The sequence below is a fragment of the Cupressus sempervirens genome, chromosome 7 (assembly GCF_028749045.1).
Source record: "Cupressus sempervirens isolate cs-2001-9-10 chromosome 7, ASM2874904v1, whole genome shotgun sequence".
NCBI lineage: Eukaryota > Viridiplantae > Streptophyta > Pinopsida > Cupressales > Cupressaceae > Cupressus > Cupressus sempervirens.
The window spans coordinates 542,238,256-542,244,569 of record NC_143124.1 but is presented as its reverse complement, the minus strand read 5'-3'; the positions used below and the strand labels follow the sequence as shown (position 1 = coordinate 542,244,569).

At 35.4% G+C, this 6,314-nt stretch overlaps 1 pseudogene across 1 annotated transcript; it reads right to left on the bottom strand.

Annotated features, from left to right (window-relative positions):
* Positions 1-419: 419 nt before the first annotated feature.
* On the bottom strand, positions 420-4,583 carry LOC149547910 (uncharacterized; annotated as a pseudogene). Its single transcript, XR_016353937.1, has 2 exons — positions 3,213-4,583; positions 420-1,100 (listed from the first exon to the last, which is right to left on the bottom strand). The product of XR_016353937.1 is annotated as an uncharacterized LOC149547910 (transcript).
* Positions 4,584-6,314: the final 1,731 nt, after the last annotated feature.

Below are 6,314 nucleotides of genomic sequence, written 5' to 3'. Positions count from 1 at the left end.
ATCCTCTTATTTGATCTTCTTACTCCTTTCTTCTAAAAACTCTCTATCTAATATTATCTTCATGCCTTTCTACATTTACCTCATAACCACCTTCAAGCTTTTTTTTTAAATAGCAAATGACACATTAAGCATCAAATAGTAGGTATTCAAGTCAACCATGTGTTAAAAGATAACTAAAATTAAAAGTTATTGTTCCTCTAAAAATATATTGCAGAATAGAATAAGAATCAGATATTATTTCGAGTGTCATATACAACCTTACAATATAAACCTTCTATCTACAATTCCGCACGATAAAATGTAAAACAGAAAAGTCTTGAATTTAAAACTTCCATCAATTCCTAAACACACAATTAACACCAAGAGGATTTGAAGAGTCGCCCTTGACGGGTAAAATTAAACGCCTTTGCCAATTGAGCTACTAGTGACAAATTGTTTTAAATAAAACAAAAAATTGTAATAGTTTCGAACCAGCATTTAAATTACTTTTCCATGTTATGCTTCTTTTTGTCAAACATTTGTCTGAAGATAAGGAAGACCTTAATCTTTCAAAAACATGCCTTGCGGCAGCCTCTAATGGGAGCTTGCAAGGAATATCCTATAAAAGAGGCCTGCTGGGTAGTTTTTCCCTCCTCCTTGCAATACAATATAAGATATAAAAAGCTTTCCCTCGATGCAGAACAAGATCAAAATTCAACGTGGTTGTCAAGACATGAATTCATATGCCCTGCTGTTGCCTTTCATGTTATCAAATAATATAAAGTTTATATTTAGTCATTCTTAGGTGTTGATTGTGAGTGCGAAAGATCCAAGTGAATAATGTTGAAAAGGAAATTCTAGGAAACATTGGTAACAAACCCTAAACCAGATTTCCAAACATGAACAATAAACTTTGGGTTTATAATCCTCCGAAATAGGCATCAAACTTGCTGACATGGATTAATAGCAATATTTTCAATGTACTTGTAGTCTCCTTCAATCACTGCCCATGTTTTCCCTTAGTTGTGCTCCTTTGCTCCTGCCTATGTTTTCCCTTAGATATGCTCCTCTGCTCCTTTGCTCAAAGAAAAAGACGGGCTTCCCTACTCACAGAAAATGTTCTGAATACATAGAAAATGGTAAGCATACGCATAGAATAACAATTAGCCTATGATTTTGAACGAAACAGAAAACAGTAGTACTGCGATCTTAATTGTTGAGATGTATTAAGAAGGGTTCTTTGCAAATAAGTTTTTGGCTTGGTCAAAGTTAACACAGCAGCCTTCATATAAAATTTGGCTATTTCAATTAGAAATTCGTAAGGACTATTAATGTTTCCAAAGTTCACATTAAAGGAATAAAAAATTAAATGTCCTTTAATGCACATGTTTTGGATTACAGGCTGGAGCCTGGAGCTCCTTACATGGATATCTCTTTGAAGTATTATAGTACAAGCTGAAGAGGATAAGAAATGGTATAAAACATCGAGTCCCGAATGTAAAAACATGTTAAATATACCTTACAACTTAGTGGTCAGATCCCCACAAATAGTCTGGTTGTTAATTGCTTCTCACTTATGGTAAAATCAAACTCTACACAACTTTTCATAACATTGGCATGTACAGTAAAGTAATCCACACAAAAATAATCCCAGTAACAACATGGTGAAGCTTAATTTGTAATACCATGCCCTTTTGAATAAAGGGTAGTCTTGACAATATTGTTCTTTTATATTACTCAGAAATTTGCAATCAAATCATATCTCGTGAGAGGTTCAAGCATTTATCTAGAAATGGATGCCCTTTGATATTCATTTACCAGATTATTGATATAAACATTATTTTCACATAAATGCTTTTAAAAAGTGAACTAGTGACTATAATTTCAAGAATCTAAACCCATCCTTAGCTAAAGAACATATTCTTCTAATTCTATAAAATGTATCTCTGTTTCACAATATGGAACATACAAGGCATGGAATGACCCAAGTACAAGCAATGTGAATTTCAGAAATATGAGACTTACGGAGATTATTTGCTTTCGTGCAGGAATTAGAGTAGTGCTTCTTAGAGTAAAAGGAGCACATCAAAGGTAACAAACACAATAAACAATGCAAATCGGAGCAGCTCCTGGAAACTATCCAAGGCCTAGAAATGGCAGAATTAGAGGAGTTGCTCTTTCAAACTGAAGCATATTCAGAAATCGCAAACAAAATAATTTTTAGTCATCTTGGAAGTAGAAAGAAATTGAGTAGGGTATTGTTGCGATTGATTTGCAAAAGTAGAAAGAAAAATGTAGATTCGTTACCAAGCCACAAACAGCTACAACGAGGGAAAAAGTACAGTTAAATGCCTGAGAAGATGAATCTAGGATTGACTTAGAAACTCAAAGAATAATCAGATTGAAGTTGATATCACAAATTAAGTAGATTATGAATATCACAATGACTAACTAATAGGAAGAAGTAGACTACTGAAGACAAAACTCAACTGGACTATCCTATTAGGATTATAGTATGGCATGATTCTGGATGAATTCCATTGGGCTTGGAGAAAGTAGACTGTTGTGATTATCACTATTATTGTTAAAGAGTGCAATCTATGTAGAAGAAAGCAATCGTTAACATACTCTGCACATGGATATCTTAATTGTAGATTGGAATGAAAAGTGCGGGTGGAGCTAACTAGATCTAATGATTGTTTGCTTTGATCTAATAGAGTGGAATGATCCAAGCATCAAACAATTTGTAAGTAAATCAAAATCTATATGACTTGCCCTTGAAACATCCAAAATATGTACATGTCTCATAAGGAAAAGAATAGACCATAGAACCTGGAACCGCTTGATTAAAAGCATATAAAGCCTGAATGACATAAAACACCATATGTGATATTATTTTGGCATACTACCAAAAACACTTGTAAAATCATGGTTTTGAATATACTCTAGAATCTCAAAATTGCATTGTAATGTGAGGAAAAGGATGTCTTAGACTCTTATGTTTGGCTTGAAACATAAAAGCCAAGCTTAAAGATAAGACGCAGAGAAACAGACTAAGAAAATGTAAGACATAATTATAAAAAAGAAGCAGGGAAGCAGAATGACAATTTGTTCCTAATGACATGAAGTTTTCATCAGTATTGTTTTGCACTTTGCTAATTAGCCGGAACAATTAATGTAATGTTTCAGAACGGGGAATCAGCAAAACCAGGAAGGTAAAGATATAACGTTACCTTGAATGAGACGAGTCCTACGCCCTTTACGATTAGTCAAACCAACGAAGAAATCCTGGTAATTAATAATTTGAAATGTCATAGCTGCTCCAAAATGCTTGTTTCAGGAAATTGTATGATCGTTTGACTTGACTTGAGGACTGTATTGGCCAAATTTTTTTAGGTATACTTTTACACATAGTGTTAAAAAAGTAATCAAACTAGGCAGACATTTATAGCGTGGATTTGTCCTCAGATATTTATATAACTCATAGCGGGGTTTGAGCGTTTTCTCCAAGCTGAAATTCAAGACAGTAGGACGTGAAGCAATGATCTCGGGTGTCAGACCTGCAGTGTGAATCAAGAAATCCATGTTTTCCTTTATTTTCTTAGTCGAACTTTCAAGCACTTTAGGACTAACCTGAAGAATTCGACGAATCTCCTCCTCAGCCAGACCAAAACTTGCCAAATTCTTCGTCTTCTCTTCCAGGGCTTCCAAACTAACACGTGTAATCACCTTGAGTGCTCGAGCAATTGCCGCAGGAACCTTCTAGAATACCTAAATTATTCTTCACGTACACCACTTTAGGGACCAACCGCTTCTTGAAATCACTTGACAAAAGCTTAGGCGTCCTTCTCAGAGCCTTGCACAAATAGTCCTTTGAACCAAATAGGGTTTCAAGAAGGAGGGTTTTAGGAGCGAGAGAATTTTCCAAGCTCATGCCAAGCAGTCTGGGTTCGCGAGATATCATAACGCGCAGGTCTTCAGGAGCCAAGCCTAAATTTTTCAGGAATTCCATCTTGGACTTCAACTGCCGATCCACATTAAGTGAAAGAATCGTTGGCTTTCTAAGAATGTTGCTTTTAAGCTGGTTTTCAGTGAATCCAGAATCTTTCAAGAAATGGAAGGCTTCTCTAGCAGAGTGGTCGGATTTCGTTCTCAACAGAGCTGGTTTTCTTCGCATGACAGCTGTCAGTTGGGAAGAAGAAAACCCGCATTCTTTTGTTAAAAACTCTGAAATGACATTGAGGGCGGGTGCGCAAGGAAATGACGATGATGATGAAAGTGATGCGAACTGTGAAAAGGTGAAAGATTGTGGTGAGATTGTTGGGGGAAGGTAGATAAAACATCTAATTGAAGAAAGAAATAATCTCTGATACAAAACTGCCATCGCTCTTACTGAAAGAGATCAGCTGAGGAGAAGATACCCTGCAAGAGCACCGACAAGCATTTAGGAACATTCGATTAGAGCCTGAAGTGAGGCCTCTCTGCTGGAAGAATATTTGAAACTGAGGTGATCTCGTCAATTTGGCGATGAGGAGGGTATTTCATTTCAGTTTACTCTGCGCATACTCTGCAAATGACGGGCAGATTTGACCTCACCATGGGGAGTAAATGCTATCTTTTTTATTTTACGAATATTTTATAAATGCTAGAAGTTAGAGATAGGGGAAAGTTCTTTTGATATTTTTTACTGTGTTCAAAAATATCAAACAAGTCAATGGGCCTTTGGTCTAGGTGAAGTTGAATAGCTCACAAAAAGCTCACCAAGGATTAAGTCTTGTTGAGTGCAAGGTCCGAAGACGTCATAAGGGATGAGGCCAGGATCGTGTCCCAGGGGAATTTGGCAGCATGGATGCTCCTTAGTCCTTGGCTCTCAGCCAAAGAGGTTTCAGGCACGCGTGGGCTCGTATTAGGTACCTAAAACATGCTTGTGGATGACCGCCATCAATATATATATATATATATATATATATATATATATATATATATATATATATATATATATATATATATCAAACAATGTTACAATGCTAGAAATTAGAGATAGGTGAATGTTCTATTATTCCCTTTTGGTTGGTGGAAAATGACAGGAATTGGCTTTTTTATAATTTGGATTTGAAAAATTTTTGCAGTTGTTTCAAAATTGGCAAAATGGAATTAGAATACCGAACTTATAATTTTGTCTCAAAACCAGGTTATCAAACTTCACACTAGCAACTAGAAATTGAAAATCAAAACATGGTTATGTTTTTTGAGGAGTGTAAAAAATTTAGATTGGACTATTTTTTGGAGTTTGCCTTCAACTTTAAGCTTACGCATAAAAATGTATCTTTCCACTCATCTTCCGAGTGAAACAAACAGTATAAGTAAAATCCCAAAAATAGGAATGAAGATTTGCAAAACCTTGATTTGGCTAAATCAAGATTTATAGAAAACTCAATTTCTACAATTCCACGAACCAAGTGGACCATTTTTTAATGAATTGTTTTAGTAAGGGAAGGGACCTACTATTCAGGCTAACTTTGCACACCTAGAACTCCTAATCTATATATTGAAATTTGTCGATTTTTTTAGTGAACCTTTGTAAACTGAAAAACTTAAACCTAAGGTTTAGCTATTTTCGCATTTATAGAGCATTCTATAGAATTCATAGAGTGTGAAGTGATTGAAAAATGTCATTTCAAAATGTGCACTCAAAACCCATTATGTTCACCCCCAATAGCCACTCACCAAAACAAATAGTACCTTTTGTACAAATGGACCAATAAAAAATCAGGATAGCTAAAATGATCAACTATTAGTACATGTGTGATTGACTATTAGTCCATGTGTTATTGACTATTAGTACATGTGTTATCATTTTTCAGGGTTTTATCAAAGCGATAATTGCAAGGATCTATAACTATATCGTAGTGATCATTGGACTCTCGACAACTATTGGTCTCTTCCCTTAATGGTGCACAAAAAGACCAACCACTTATCAAAAAAACTAAAAATAGTTGACTATTAGTGCATGTGTGATCAACTATTAAGACGTGTTTTCATTTTTTGGGTTGTAATTGGTGGGTATCTATGATAAAAACAATGTTAGTTATTAGACCCCATGTTGATAATGTGGCCACTAGATATGCAACTCATGGAATCAATCATTTATTGTTATTTATTAATGGATAGGAAAATCTTATTTTATTTTATTTTGATGGAGGGTTCAGATCTGTGAGGCAACCCAGCGAGGCACGAAGCCTGCAAGCTACCAATCAGTGAAGGCCACCACATAGAATTTCTAGGGACCCAATACGGGCCCACTCATGCCTGAAACTTCTTTGACTTAGAGCCAA